The sequence below is a fragment of the Pelophylax lessonae genome (assembly GCF_965119305.1).
Source record: "Pelophylax lessonae genome assembly, chromosome: 4".
Classification (NCBI taxonomy): Eukaryota; Metazoa; Chordata; class Amphibia; order Anura; family Ranidae; genus Pelophylax; species Pelophylax lessonae.
The window spans coordinates 63,774,681-63,788,704 of NC_138771.1; the positions used below are offsets into that span (position 1 = coordinate 63,774,681).

The window sequence follows — 14,024 nt, forward strand, 5'->3', positions numbered from 1 at the left end:
AGTCATCCAGTTCACTGAAAAGAATCAATTCTAAAGGCAGACTTGGAGAGCAGAAATTTTATTTTATTTTAAAAATAACCACAATAACAATACCGTGTGTATGCGATACCGCAAAATATCGCATTACCGAAAACCGGCATATCTCTACACCCACCACAGTGCTCCAGCAAGCCAGCCAACCACAACAGGGCGACACCAAGCCAGCCACCCACAACAGTGTTCCAGCAAGCCACCCACAACAGGATGACACCAAGCCAGCCACCCACCCACCACAGTGTCCCAGCAAGCAAGCCACCCACAACAGGGTGACAACAAATCAGCCACCCACCACAGTGTTCCAGCAAGCAAGCCACCCACCCCCAACAGGGTGATACCAAGCCAGTCACCCACCACAGTGTTCCAGCAAGCAAGCCAGCCACCCCCAACAGGGTGACACCAAGCCAGCCACCTACCACAGTGTTCCAGCAAGCAAGCCACCGACAACAGGGTGAGAACAAGCCAGCCACCCACCACAGTGTTCCAGCAAGCCAGCCACCCACAACAGGGTGACACCAAGCCAGCCACCCACCACAGTGTTCCAGCAAGCAAACCACCCACAACAGGGTGACAAGCCAGCCACCCACCACAGTGTTCCAGCAAGCCAGCCATCCACAACAGGGTGACACCAAGCCAGCCACCCACCACAGTGTTCCAGCAAGCCAGCCACCTACCACAGTGTTCCAGCAAGCAAGCCACCCACAACAGGGTGACACCAGGCCAGCCACCCACCACAGTGTTCCAGCAAGCAAGCCACCCACAACAGGGTGACACCAAGCCAGCCACCCACCACAGTGTTCCAGCAAGCCAGCCACCCACATCAGGGTGACACCAAGCCAGCCACCCATCACAGTGTTCTAGCAAGCAAGCCACCCACAACAGGGTGACACCAAGCCAGCCACCCACCACAATGTTCCAGTAAGCAAGCCACCCACCACAGTGTTCCAGCAAGCCAGCAACCCACCACAGTGTTCCAGAAAGCCAGCCAGCCACCCACCACAGTGTTCCAGCAAGCCAGCCAGCCACCCACCACAGTGGTCCAGCAAGCCAGCCACCCATAACAGGGTGACACCAAGCCAGCCAACCACCACAGTGTTCCAGCAAGCCAGCCAGCCACCCACCACAGTGTTAAAGCAAGCCAGCCACCCGCAACAGGGTGACTCTAAGCCAGCCACCCACCCACCCACCCACCAGTGTTCCAGCAAGCAAGCCACCCACAACAGGGTGACACCAAGCCAGCCACCCACCACAGCGTTCCAGCAAGCAAGCCACCCACAACAGGGTGACCCCAAGCCAGCCAACCACCACAGTGTTCCAGCAAGCAAGCCACCCACAACAGGGTGACACCAAGCCAGCCACCCACCACAGTGTTCCAATAAGCAAGCCACCCACAACAGGGTGACCCCAAGCCAGCCACCCACCACAGTGCTCCAGCAAGCAAGCCACCCACAACAGGGTGACAACAAGCCAACCACCCACAACAGTGTTCAAGCAAGCCAGCCATCCACAACAGGGTGACACCAAGCCAGCCACCCACCACAGTGTTCCAGCAAGTCAGAAACCCACAAAAGGGTGACACCAAGCCAGTCACCCACCACATTGTTCCAGCAAGCCAGCCAGCCACCCACCCACCACAGTGTTGCAGCAAGCCAGCCACCCACGACAGAGTTCCAGCAAGCCAACAACCCACAACAGGGTGACACCAGGCAAGCCACCCACCAAAGTGTTCCAGCAAGCCAGCCAGCCACAACAGGGTGCCAGCAAGTCACCCACACTGCCAGGCATCAGCCACCCACCCACAACAGTGTGACAGCAGCCAGCCACCCATAACAGGGTGACACCAGGCAAGCCACCCACCAAAGTGTTCCAGCAAGCCAGCCAGCCACAACTGGGTGCCAGCAAGTCACCCACACTGCCAGGCATCAGCCACCGACCCACAACAGTGTGACAGCAGCCAGCCACCCCAAAACAGGGTGCCAGCAAGCCACCCACACTGCCAGGTGTAAGCCACCGACCCACAACAGTGTGCCAACAAACCACCCACACTGCTAGGCGTCAGCCACCGACTGACAACAGGTTGCCAGCAAGCCACCCCCACTGCTAGGCATCAGCCACCGACCCACAACAGGCTACCAGCAAGCCACCCAAACTGCCAGGCATCAGCCACTGACCCACAACAGGGTGACAGCAGCCAGCCACCCCACAACAGGGTGCCAGCAAGCCACCCACACTGCCAGGCGTCAATAACAGATATGTTTATGAAAAAAAACAGGTGTCACTGTCTAGATTTAGATGGACGATCCCAACTGCTGGACAGAGTAATCACAGAGATAATTGTTACTGATAACCAGCCATTTACAATGGTGTCTGACTCAGGATTTAAGTGGCTGATGTCCATACTTGAGCCAGGCTACACACTGAAGAGTGAGAAGTATTATCGAACAAAATGCTGCGAAAGATTCACCAAAAGGTAGTCGAGAAAGTAAAAGGCTATGCTGCAACCAGAGAATGCTGGCAACTCACTCTCATTCACGACTGACTGCTGGTCAGGACAAAAAGTCAGGCGAGTCATTAACGATTCTTTGATGCCACTTCATTGACAGTGGATGGACATAAAGCCAATTGGTGTTGGATACAAAAGTGATGCACGGATCCCACACTGAGTACAGTAGAGAAATGTTTCTAGGCATGCTTGAAGACTGGGGAATCAACAAAGACTAAGTGATGCTTGTGTTTCTTCAAGACAATGGAGCAAACATGCAGAAAGGAATGAGGCTTGCTGATATGTCAGACTTCAGTGTCATGGCACACAACACCCTCCAACTTTTACATGATGGTCTGTCAAGCCAAAGAGCTTTGGTTGATACATGTTTTGAGAAGCATGAAGAGATTAAAAATGTTGTGCTTGCAAGTCTTTTGAATCCTTGATACAAAAACCATGCTTTCTCTTCTGATGTATTGGCTAAGGCAAAACAATGGCTGACAGAAGATATTCAACAGGAGGTGCAGGAGGTTACTGCCGAGAAGACAAGTCCAGAACAGCATTTTTATAATGTGAAAGAGCAGCATGCTGCAAAAACAGAAAAATGTCCAAAAAGGCCGGTATTTTTCAGTCATGTGTTGGACCAGCTATGAGGGGAGGGGAGGTTGGAGGCCGGTACTTTTTCTTTTTATGTGTGTGTTGGACTGGCTATAAAGGGAGATTGGAGGCCGGTACTTCTTTTTTACAGGTGTGTGTTGGACCGGCTATGAGGGGAGGTTGGAGGCCGGTATTTTTTTAGGCGTGTGTTGGACTGGCTATAGGGGAGGTTGGAGGCCAGTACTTTTTTTCCCCAGGTGTGTGTTGGACCGGCTATGAGGGGAGGTTGGAGGCCGTTATATTTTCAGGTGTGTTTGACCGGCTATAAGGGAAGGTTGGAGGCTAGTATATTTTCAGGGATGTGTTGGACCGGCTATGAGGAGAGGTTGGAGGCCGGTATTTTTCAGGCGTGTGTTGGACCGGCTATGAGGGGAGGTTGGAGGTCGGTGTTTTTTTTTAGGCGTTTGTTGGACTGGCTATGAGGGGAGGTTGGAGGACGGTATTTTTCCAGGTGTGTGTTGGACCAGCTATAAGGGGAGGTTGGAGGCTGGTATTTTTCTCAGACAGGTTTTGAACAGCCTGTAATGGAAGGTAGTTTCACATATGATTGCAAATATATGTAACCAAAACCTCTGTTTTGAATGAAATTATTGAACTAGTTTAGACTCTGAATGTTTTTTTTACTTTATATATCACAATTTGGAAATGACAGTAGAGTAGAGTTAGGGACTGCACTTTGCAGAGGGGCCTTGACGTGGCAGTGCAGCTTCAGATATATTTGCAAATGTATCCAACATAAATCCAATACAAATTGCTGAAACATTGTAGATTTTTTCTTATTTTGCTGATTGGCTGCCCATGCGCACCTTACTTTAACCAGTTCCTGACCACCCGCCGCCTTTTTACTGCGGCAGGGTGGCTCGGGCAGGAAAAGCGAGGGTCTACGGGGCCTATGGGGCTTCCTCCCGCATGCCCTCAGTCCCCGCGATGGTCTGATTCGGTATAGAACTGATAAGTCATCAGGTCCAGGCCAATGATGATTTTTGGCCTGGACCTGGTGATCGGTTCTGACCAATGACAAACTGACCTGTGTAATGTAAACACAGGCACAGGAAAAGGTCCTCCCTTCCCTCCTGGAGTCTTTTTTGGATTCCAACGTGAGAGAAGAGAGGATTAAACTGAGTACACCAACAGCACATATACACACACCTAGCTAGGCACATTTAACGCCCCGATCACACCCCAGTTAACCCCTACACCCCCTGTCACATTGAACACTATATACAGTATATAGTGGTTTTGCTGATTTCTGTAATAGTGTGCCTTGTGACTTCATTTAGCGTTAGCAACAGTTAGTTTCTGTCCCAAATAGGTTTAGGGAACCCACCACCCCCCCAATAAAGATTTAACCCCCTGATCACCCCCAGTTAACCCCTTCATTGCCCTGTCACAGTGTCACTTTTATAGTGTACAGTTTTTTTTCTGATCACTATTATTAGTGTCACAGGTGACATTAGTTAGCATTAACACTAGTTAGCGTCAGTCTAGGACAGCACAGATCCCCGCCGCATAGTTAGAAATATAATTTAACCCTTTGATTACCAGTAACACACATACACACACACTAAACACCTCCATTACTAGTATAGTATATGAACGGATCAATATCTTTTATCTGATTAGAACTATACTAGCATCCCCAATAGTTTTAGGGTTCCCAAAATGCAGCATTAGCAGGATCGGCCACGACACCTGCCAGCATCTGCGCTTAGCCCCTCCACCCAGCCCACTCCACCCAGGCAAGAGCAGTAATCAATAGATTACTGTCACTTCCAAAAACACACAAAATCGCAGCATTAGCAGAGTCAGGCCTGATCTCTGCTAGCACTAGCAGTTCTTTTTTTGTAGCGTTTCAAATAGTCCTGGACAACCAGGTGCTTTTTTACCTGTGAGTCACACTAAGTACCTACAGTGGGTACGGAAAGTATTCAGACCCCCTTAAATTTTTCACTCTTTGTTATATTGCAGCCATTTGCTAAAATCATTTAAGTTCATTCTTCTTCCTCATGAATGTACACATAGCACCCCATACTGACAGAAAAACACAGAATTGTTGAAATTGTTGCAGATTTATTAAAAAAGAAAAACTGAAATATCACATGGTCCTAAGTATTCAGACCCTTTGCTGTGACACTCATATATTTAACTCAGGTGCTTTCCATTTCTTCTGATCATCCTTGAGATGGTTCTACACCTTCATTTGAGTCCAGCTGTGTTTGATTATACTGATTGGACTTGATTAGGAAAGCCACACACCTGTCTATATAAGACCTTCCAGATCACAATGCATGTCAGAGCAAATGAGAATCATGAGGTCAAAGGAACTGCCTGAAGAGCTCAGAGACAGAATTGTGGCAAGGCACAGATCTGGCCAAGGTTACAAAAAGATTTCTGCTGCACTTAAGGTTCCTAAGAGCACAGTGGCCTCCATAATCCTCAAATGGAAGACGTTTGGGATGACCAGAACCCTTCCTAGAGCTGGCCGTCCGGCCAAACTGAGCTATCGGGGGATAAGAGCCTTGGTGAGAGAGGTAAAGAAGAACCCAAAGATCACTGTGGCTGAGCTCCGGAGATGCAGTCAGGCGATGGGAGAAAGTTGTAGAAAGTCAACCATCACTGCAGCCCTCCACCAGTCGGGGCTTTATGGCAGAGTGGCCCGACGGAAGCCTCTCCTCAGTGTAAGACACATGAAAGCCCGCATGGAGTTTGCTAAAAAACACCTGAAGGACTCCAAGATGGTGAGAAATAAGATTCTCTGGTCTGATGAGACCAAAATAGAACTTTTTGGCCTTAATTCTAAGCGGTATGTGTGGAGAAAACCAGGCACTGCTCATCACCTGTCCAATACAGTCCCAACAGTGAAGCATGGTGGTGGCAGCATCATGCTGTGGGGGTGTTTTTCAGCTGCAGGGACAGGACGACTGGTTGCAATCGAGGGAAAGATGAATGCGGCCAAGTACAGGGATATCCTGGACAAAAACCTTCTCCAGAGTGCTCTGGACCTCAGACTGGGCCGAAGGTTTACCTTCCAACAAGACAATGACCCTAAGCAAACAGCTAAAATAACGAAGGAGTGGCTTCACAACAACTCCGTGACTGTTCTTGAATGGCCCAGCCAGAGCCCTGACTTAAACCCAATTGAGCATCTCTGGAGAGACCTAAAAATGGCTGTCCACCAACGTTTACCATCCAACCTGACAGAACTGGAGAGGATCTGCAAGGAGGAATGGCAGAGGATCCCCAAATCCAGGTGTGAAAGACTTGTTGCATCTTTCCCAAAAAGACTCCTGGCTGTATTAGATCAAAAGGGGGCTTCTACTAAATACTGAGCAAAGGGTCTGAATACTTAGGACCATGTGATATTTCAGTTTTTCTTTGTTAATAAATCTGCAACAATGTCAACAATTCTGTGTTTTTCTGTCAGTATGGGGTGCTATGTGTACATTCATGAGGAAGAAGAATGAACCTAAATGATTTTAAACGCTTTCCCCTGACGCCATACAGGCCACGAGCGTTGCAGCTTGGTTCTGGAACCCGGGCCACCATCTGCCTCTCCGCTTCCTCGTTCCTCCACGTCACCAGGGAATCCGGACAGCTGCAGGACGGCTCTCTCATCCTCCCTCACCCGGCAGACAGAGGACACAGCAAACCAAAAGAGGACAATTAATACATGCCTGTTATCTCTGCCATCTTGTAAATGTTTTTAATCCCTTGCATCAAATAATAAATCCTTAGAATTCTGCACTTAGAGGCGTCTTTCTTTCCTTATATGATCCTATAGAGCTGCTTCTCACACAAGTGCTGCCCTCAGTGCAACCGCTCTACCGCAACAAAGGACCAGACAGCCTTCCTCACCAGAGCGCCCACATCTCTCCCTTCCTTTCACGTCTGTCACATGTGCTCAGGGTGAACCTGCTCTCATCTGTGAAAAGCACAGGGTGCCAGTGGTGGAGCTGCCAATTCTGGTGTTCACTGAGGCAGGGCAGTGAGCACAGAGCCCACTAGAGGAAGTCGGGCCCTCAGGCCACCCTCATGAAGTCTGTTTCTGATTGTTTGGTCAGAGACATTCACACCAGTGGCCTGCTGGAGGTCATTTTGTAGGGCTCTGGCAGTGCTCATCCTGTTCCTCCTTGCACAAAGGAGCAGATACCGGTCCCGCTGATGGGTTAAGGACCTTCTATGGCCCTGTCCAGCTCTTCTAGAGCAGTGTTTCTCAACTCCGGTCCTCAAGGCACACTAACAGGCCAGGTTTGCAAGATAACTGAAATACATCACAGGTGATATAATTTGCTGCTCAGTGATTTCAGAATTCTAGTCTGCATCTCTCCAAGGTAATACTTAAAATCTGGCCTGTTAGTGTGCACTGAGGACCGGAGTTGAGAAACACTGTCCTAGAGTAACTGCCTGTCTCCTGGAATCTCCTCCATGCTCTTGGTAATGGTACGGATTAATGTGCCATCGTGGAGGAGTTGGACTGCGTGTACAACCTCTATAGGGTCCAGGTATGGCCTCATGCTACCAGTAGTGACACTGACCCCAGCCAAATGAAAAACTCGTGAAAAACAGTCAGAAAAAAAATGGGTAGGGAAAAAAATGTCAGTGGCCTCCACCTGTAAAACCATTTTTGTTTTGAAGGTTGTCTCCTTTTGCCCATCCAGTGCACCTGTTGGTAATTTCATTAACACCAAAGCAGCTGAAACTGATTAACAACGCCCTCTGCTACTTAACTGACCAGATCAATATCCCAGGAGTTAAACTGACTTGATGCTATACTCTGATTCAAAAGTGCTCCTTTAATTTATTTGAGCACTATATATATATATATATATATATATATATATATACACACACACACACACACTAGGGATAGACCAATTACCGGCGTGGCCGATATGCACTTTCCCTGATATATATTAGTATTGGCCTTGGAACTGGCCGATATTTTTGTGACTTCATTCTGCCTTCTTAGGCCGCCTCCCTCGCCTTGGACAGCCTCCTCTGGAGTCGGCCTAGTCTCACGGAGACTGTATCACAGCCATACACCCACCCACAGCAGCCCGGTGCCAGCCAGCCAGCCACCCACATCCACAGGCCCTGTACCAGCCAGCCACCCACATCCACAGGCCCTGTACCAGCCAGCCACCCACCCACATCCACAGGCCCTGTACCAGCCAGCCACCCACCCACATCCACAGGCCCTGTACCAGTGAGCCAGCCACCCACAGGCCCTTTACCTGACACCCACAAGCACTGTACCAGCCAGTCAGCCACCCACCCACCACAGGATTCCAGACAGCCAGCCACCCACAGACAGTGTGCCAGCCAGCCAACCACAGGCCCTGTACCAGCCAGCCACCCACAACCCCTGTGCCAGCCAGCCACCCACCCACCACAGGGTGCCAGCAAGCCCGCCAGTAGGCATTAAACAAAAATGAACATGTTCAGTACCAGATTTGTGTCAAAAATTGTCTTTATTTTTCAAAACTTTAAAATGTACAAAATATCGGCCCATATCGGCCGATACCGAAACATTGTGACCAAAATATCGGTATCGGCCCTGAAAAAAACATATCGGTCTATTGGGCCTTACACACTATCAGATTATCTGAAGACTTTTGTCTGTAGACTTACCAAAACCATATAATATGAGGTCAAACCTAAACACTTTCAATTTGTATGCAATCCGGCAGGCCCTTGCACTACATAGAAAAGGTAAATCTGAAGGAAAAAGTCTTCAGATAATCTGATAGTGTGTATGGCCCTTATCTCTAATAGACACACACACATACACTGCTCAAAAATTTAAAGGAACACTTTTTCTGGAAGAATGGTGAAACATTCCCACAGACACACTCCTAAACCTTGTGGACGGCCTTCCCAGAAGATTTGAAGCTGTTATAGCTGCAAAGGGTGGGCCAACTAAATATTGAACCCTACGGACTAAGACTGGGATGCCATTAAAGTTCATGTGTGTGTAAAGGCAGGCGTCCCAATACTTTTGACATAGTGTAGTTCTCTATGATGTAAGCTACACAGGTATCAGCAATGTTCCAACTCTGTTTAATGAATTGCTATTACAGCCTACTTGTGAAGGTTACACTATACAGAATGCATGCTCAACCTGGGGCCCTCCAGCTGTTGCGAACTACAAGTCTCATCATGCCTCTGCCTTTAGGAGTCATGCTTGTAACTGTCAGCCTTGCAATGCCTCATGGGACTTGTAGTTCAAGTAGCTGCAAAGGGGGGGCCAACTCAATATTGAACCCTACTGACAAAGACTGGGATGCCATTAAAGTTCATGTGTGTAAAGGCAGGCGTCCCAATACTTTTGACAATATAGTGTATCTCATCTCTTATAAATAACCCCCATAGATGTCTCAGCAATCACAGGGCGCTCACCTTCCTCCACCACAGCAGCCGTTGCCGCAGCCAGTAGTCCCGCCACTGAGCGCAAGTCTTGGCTGAGCTGAACCAGACCAGAGAGGCCGTCGTCCTCTCCCCCACCCTAGAACATGAAAGTAAAATTTATCAACTTACAGGAACTTAATAACCTCATAAAAATCAATTCTACTCCTGAACTTTATCGCTTTATCGCTGTCAGTAGGATTCTATCTCTTGTTTTTAGGATTTTGCACCAGTTGATTAAATCGGTGGCCTGTGAACCCATGTGACCACCAATCTCCTTCCCCGGTATTAATCAGAGCGCACACACCTGAGAGTTACTAACAAACTGCATTGTGGGTAAAAGACAAATGAGAAATACATTGTATTCTGCACACTAATTTGGACCCCCCCCATTACTGGGTACATTACAAGATGGCTGACCTGCAGGTGCAGATCCTTGTTGTCTGAGATTGGATGAAAACATCTCCCCACCTCTGCAATACCAAAAGGCAACTTTCTGTTCAGGAGCTCCAAACAAGGGGGGTAATAATACAAGGCACCTAAAATTGAAAAAATATTTTAAAAAGTCAACATTTTCAGCCCCTCCCACAATGGTGAGATTTTCCCCCAGTAATTCGTGTCTCTGCCCCTCCCACAATGGTGAGATTTCCTGCAGTAGTTTGTGTCTCTGCCCCTCCCACAATGGTGACATTTCCTGCAGTAGTTTGTCTCTGCCCCTCCCACAATGGTGACATTTCCTGCAGTAGTTTGTGTCTCTGCCCCTCCCACAATGGTGACATTTCCTGCAGTAATTTGTGTCTCTGCCCCTCCCACAATGGTGAAAATTCCTGCAGTTTTGTGTCTCTGCCCCTCCCACAATGGTGACATTTCCTGCAGTAGTTTGTGTCTCTGCCCCTCCCACAATGGTGACATTTCCTGCAGTAGTTTGTGTCTCTGCCCCTCCCACAATGGTGACATTTCCTGCAGTAGTTTGTGTCTCTGCCCCTCCCACAATGGTGACATTTCCTGCAGTAGTTTGTGTCTCTGCCCCTCCCACAATGGTGACATTTCCTGCAGTAGTTTGTGTCTCTGCCCCTTCCACAATGGTGACATTTCCTGCAGTAGTTTGTGTCTCTGCCCCTCCCACAATGGTGACATTTCCTGCAGTAATTTGTGTCTCTGCCCCTCCCACAATGGTGACATTCCCTGCAGTAGTTTGTGTCTCTGCCCCTCCCACAATGGTGACATTTCCTGCAGTAGTTTGTGTCTCTGCCCCTCCCACAATGGTGAGATTTCCTGCAGTAGTTTGTGTCTCTGCCCCTCCCACAATGGTGACATTTCCTGCAGTAGTTTGTCTCTGCCCCTCCCACAATGGTGACATTTCCTGCAGTAGTTTGTGTCTCTGCCCCTCCCACAATGGTGACATTTCCTGCAGTAGTTTGTGACTCTGCCCCTCCCACAATGGTGACATTTCCTGCAGTAGTTTGTGTCTCTGCCCCTCCCACAATGGTGACATATCCTGCAGTAGTTTGTGTCTCTGCCCCTCCCACAATGGTGACATATCCTGCAGTAGTTTGCGTCTAGTGTTGGGCGAACGGTTCAGCCTCAGCAGGAGTTTGAGCTTATTATTAGCTATTCACCCCGTTCGGCAAACACCCAAATTTGCAGGGTGTTTGCTGGGTGTTCCCTGTGCTGCACAGCGCATTCTACGCAAGCTCTGCCCAATAAGGGTGCAGTATAAGCTGGTTGTAAAGGAGCGGCCGGGAAGCCGGCTACAGCGTCCTTAACAACCAATGAGCCATCAGCGGTCAAAAAAAAACGGTGTGGGGGCCCCCCAACCCCCCCCCACAATACATACCAGTCCCTTATCAGAGCATGCAGGCAGGGGAGTCAGGTAAAGGGTGGGGGTGGGGTGGGAAAATGATGAGTGTGGGCCCCCACCCCCTCCTGAACCATACCAGACCACATGCCCTCAACAGGCAGGGGTGCTTTGGGGCAGGGGACATGTTGAAGGGGACAAGGATCTCTTCCCCAAAATCTTGGGGTGTGGTTGTGGGGGGTCTGCGGGCATCAGAATCGGGTCTTGCCCACCATATGTGAATGAGTATTGGGTACATTGTACCCCGACCCATTCATCAAAAAAAAATGTCAAAATTAACTAAAACAGTAGACAGGTTATTGACAAATCCTTTATTAAAAACTAAAAAAAAACCGCTGTCCTCCAATGTAGATCGATCGTCAATCACAACGCCGCCACCACCGGACCTGAAAAAAAAATGCCTCCGCCCACCGCAAAGACAAACTGCCCAATGGCTGGCTTGCCGTTTGACAGTTCTTATATTAGGTAAGAGCGAGACCACCTGGCTGCAACACCTGGTGGCACCGTCCCCCTTGTGACATCACCAACCAGTGCATGCTGGGTCGATGACATAACTGGGGGGCGGTGCCACCAGTTGATGTCACCAGGTGGCCCCGTCCTAACCGAAGAACTGTCATATTTGATGATGTCAGCTGATGTCACCTGGTGGCACCGCCCCCCCTTGTGACCTCACCAATACTTGCTGGGTCAATGACATCACAGGGGGGCGGTGCCACCAGGTGATGTCGCCAGGTGGCCCCGCCCTTATCTATATAAGAACTGTCAAACGGCAAGCCAGACATTCGGTGGTTTGCCTTTGCGGTGGATGGAGCGATTTTGTTGTATTTTTTAGGTCAGGTGGTGGCGTCGTTAATGACGATGGATCTACATTGAAGGACAGCGTTGTTTTCTTTTTAATAAAAGAAATTGTAAAAAAAAAAACCTGTCTACTGTTTTTTATTTTGACACTTTTTTGGTGAATGAGTAGGGGTACCCTACTCATTCCCATGGGAGGGGGGAGGGAATAGGACCTGGGGGCCCCCTTGTTAAAAGGGGGCTGCCAGATTTCGATAAGCCCCTTACCCACAGACCCCCACAAACACAGCCCAAGGTTGTGTGTAAGAGGCCCTTGTAGGAGGATGCATGCTTGGATAAGGGTCTGGTAAGTACTGGGGGGACCCCACACCGTTTCCTTCTTTCTTTTTTAAATAGCTGGGTGCCAGCACTTGCAAATCAATTTAAGTGTGATTTAAATATAATTTTTTCGTTGATAAATGTCTGTTTTGCTGCAGCAGGTTCTATACATGGTACAGATGCTCCACTTTACAGGCAGACTAAGGGGACCCCACCCGCCCTGGCACTTTTTCATTTTTATTGTTGCACTTTAAGCATTATTAAAATCACTGCTCCTGTGAAAAAATGTTGCATTGATACTTGTCCCCCAGGGTAGTACCCAGCCCCCATACCCTTTTCATGGCCAATTACTTGCATATAAGCCTTCATAATGGGGACTTTTGATTTCTCATGTTCGGCCCCCATAGCCTTTAATGGGTTTGTGGCAGAATTCCCGAACGGGGGTGTTCAGCCCATCTCTATTTGTGTCATTGTTACCATATAGTCAAACTGCAAGCCAGACATTCGGTGGTTTGCCTTTGCGGTGGATGGAGCGATTTTGTTGAATCTTTTAGGTCAGGTGGTGGCGACGTTAATGACGATGGATCTACATTGAAGGACAGCGTTGTTTTCTTGGGGGTCTTGGCGAGGACCGGCCATCTTTTCCAGCTCCTCCTGGGTTAGACTTTGGTTTTGGAGGCGGTCCAGACGGGCTTTGGGGAGGGTCTTCAGCGGTGGTCTTGGTGAAGGGTTGGATGTTCCTGGTAGGTGACACAAAGTCAATGGGCAGAACCTGTTCCCGGTGCAGCACCATGGCGTCCCACCATTCCTTTACCAAGTTCCTTTTCATTTGGGCTCCCAGGGGCCCCAGGCCGTGACGTCCTCCTAGAACAGAGGCCGGAGTCATCTTCTCCCCCAACAGGAAGAACCTTCGACGGCACAACTGCAGAAGATCATTGCTCTCCCGCCGTCCGGCCGCCAGCCTTCTGCACTGCAGTAATAGAGACGCTGGAAATGTCTTCCTTGTCCGCCCGACCTGGACTAGTCCCACCGCACACCAAGACATTGCGGATCGTGGTCACCTGACACAATATGGCCTCCGCCGGGGGATGGTACATAGCTCTGTGAGAATAGTACAGAAAGATAATGTGAGAATGACATTGTTCATGGCAGCAAATCAGCAGTCAGGAAAAGAAAAACTCTGCCAGGTGAGATCTAAACTTTACTGCAAATCCTTGCCTGCTCCTGTTCTGTAGATACAGAGGTAAGCCATTCTCACATGCAGAAATCATTAAAAAATAGCACTAATTGGCAGCTCGTGTCGAAATAGGAGGCGCTGTCAGTGCGCTACACCTAAGAACAACGCCGGGGATGCCACATTCCAGGAAACATCCCAATTATACAGACAGATTACAGGAGCAGGGGCTGGAGGAGATGTAAGGGAGGCTGGTCTATAATCGGAGTACTATTGCCATGGCTGGCAATGAGGGATAC

The 14,024-nt window shown here is 49.1% G+C and overlaps 1 pseudogene across 1 annotated transcript in view; it reads right to left on the reverse strand.

The window, feature by feature from the left end:
* The window catches only part of LOC309552509 (DNA polymerase subunit gamma-2, mitochondrial-like), an 87,500-nt pseudogene extending 74,063 nt beyond the window's left edge, over positions 1–13,437 (reverse strand). Inside the window, exons 1-3 of the transcript in view lie at positions 13,142–13,437; positions 10,063–10,119; positions 9,575–9,680 (exon numbers count right to left, since the gene is read on the reverse strand). The product of the transcript in view is annotated as a DNA polymerase subunit gamma-2, mitochondrial-like (transcript). The remainder of the gene's footprint in view (positions 1–9,574; positions 9,681–10,062; positions 10,120–13,141) is intronic.
* Positions 13,438–14,024: the final 587 nt, after the last annotated feature.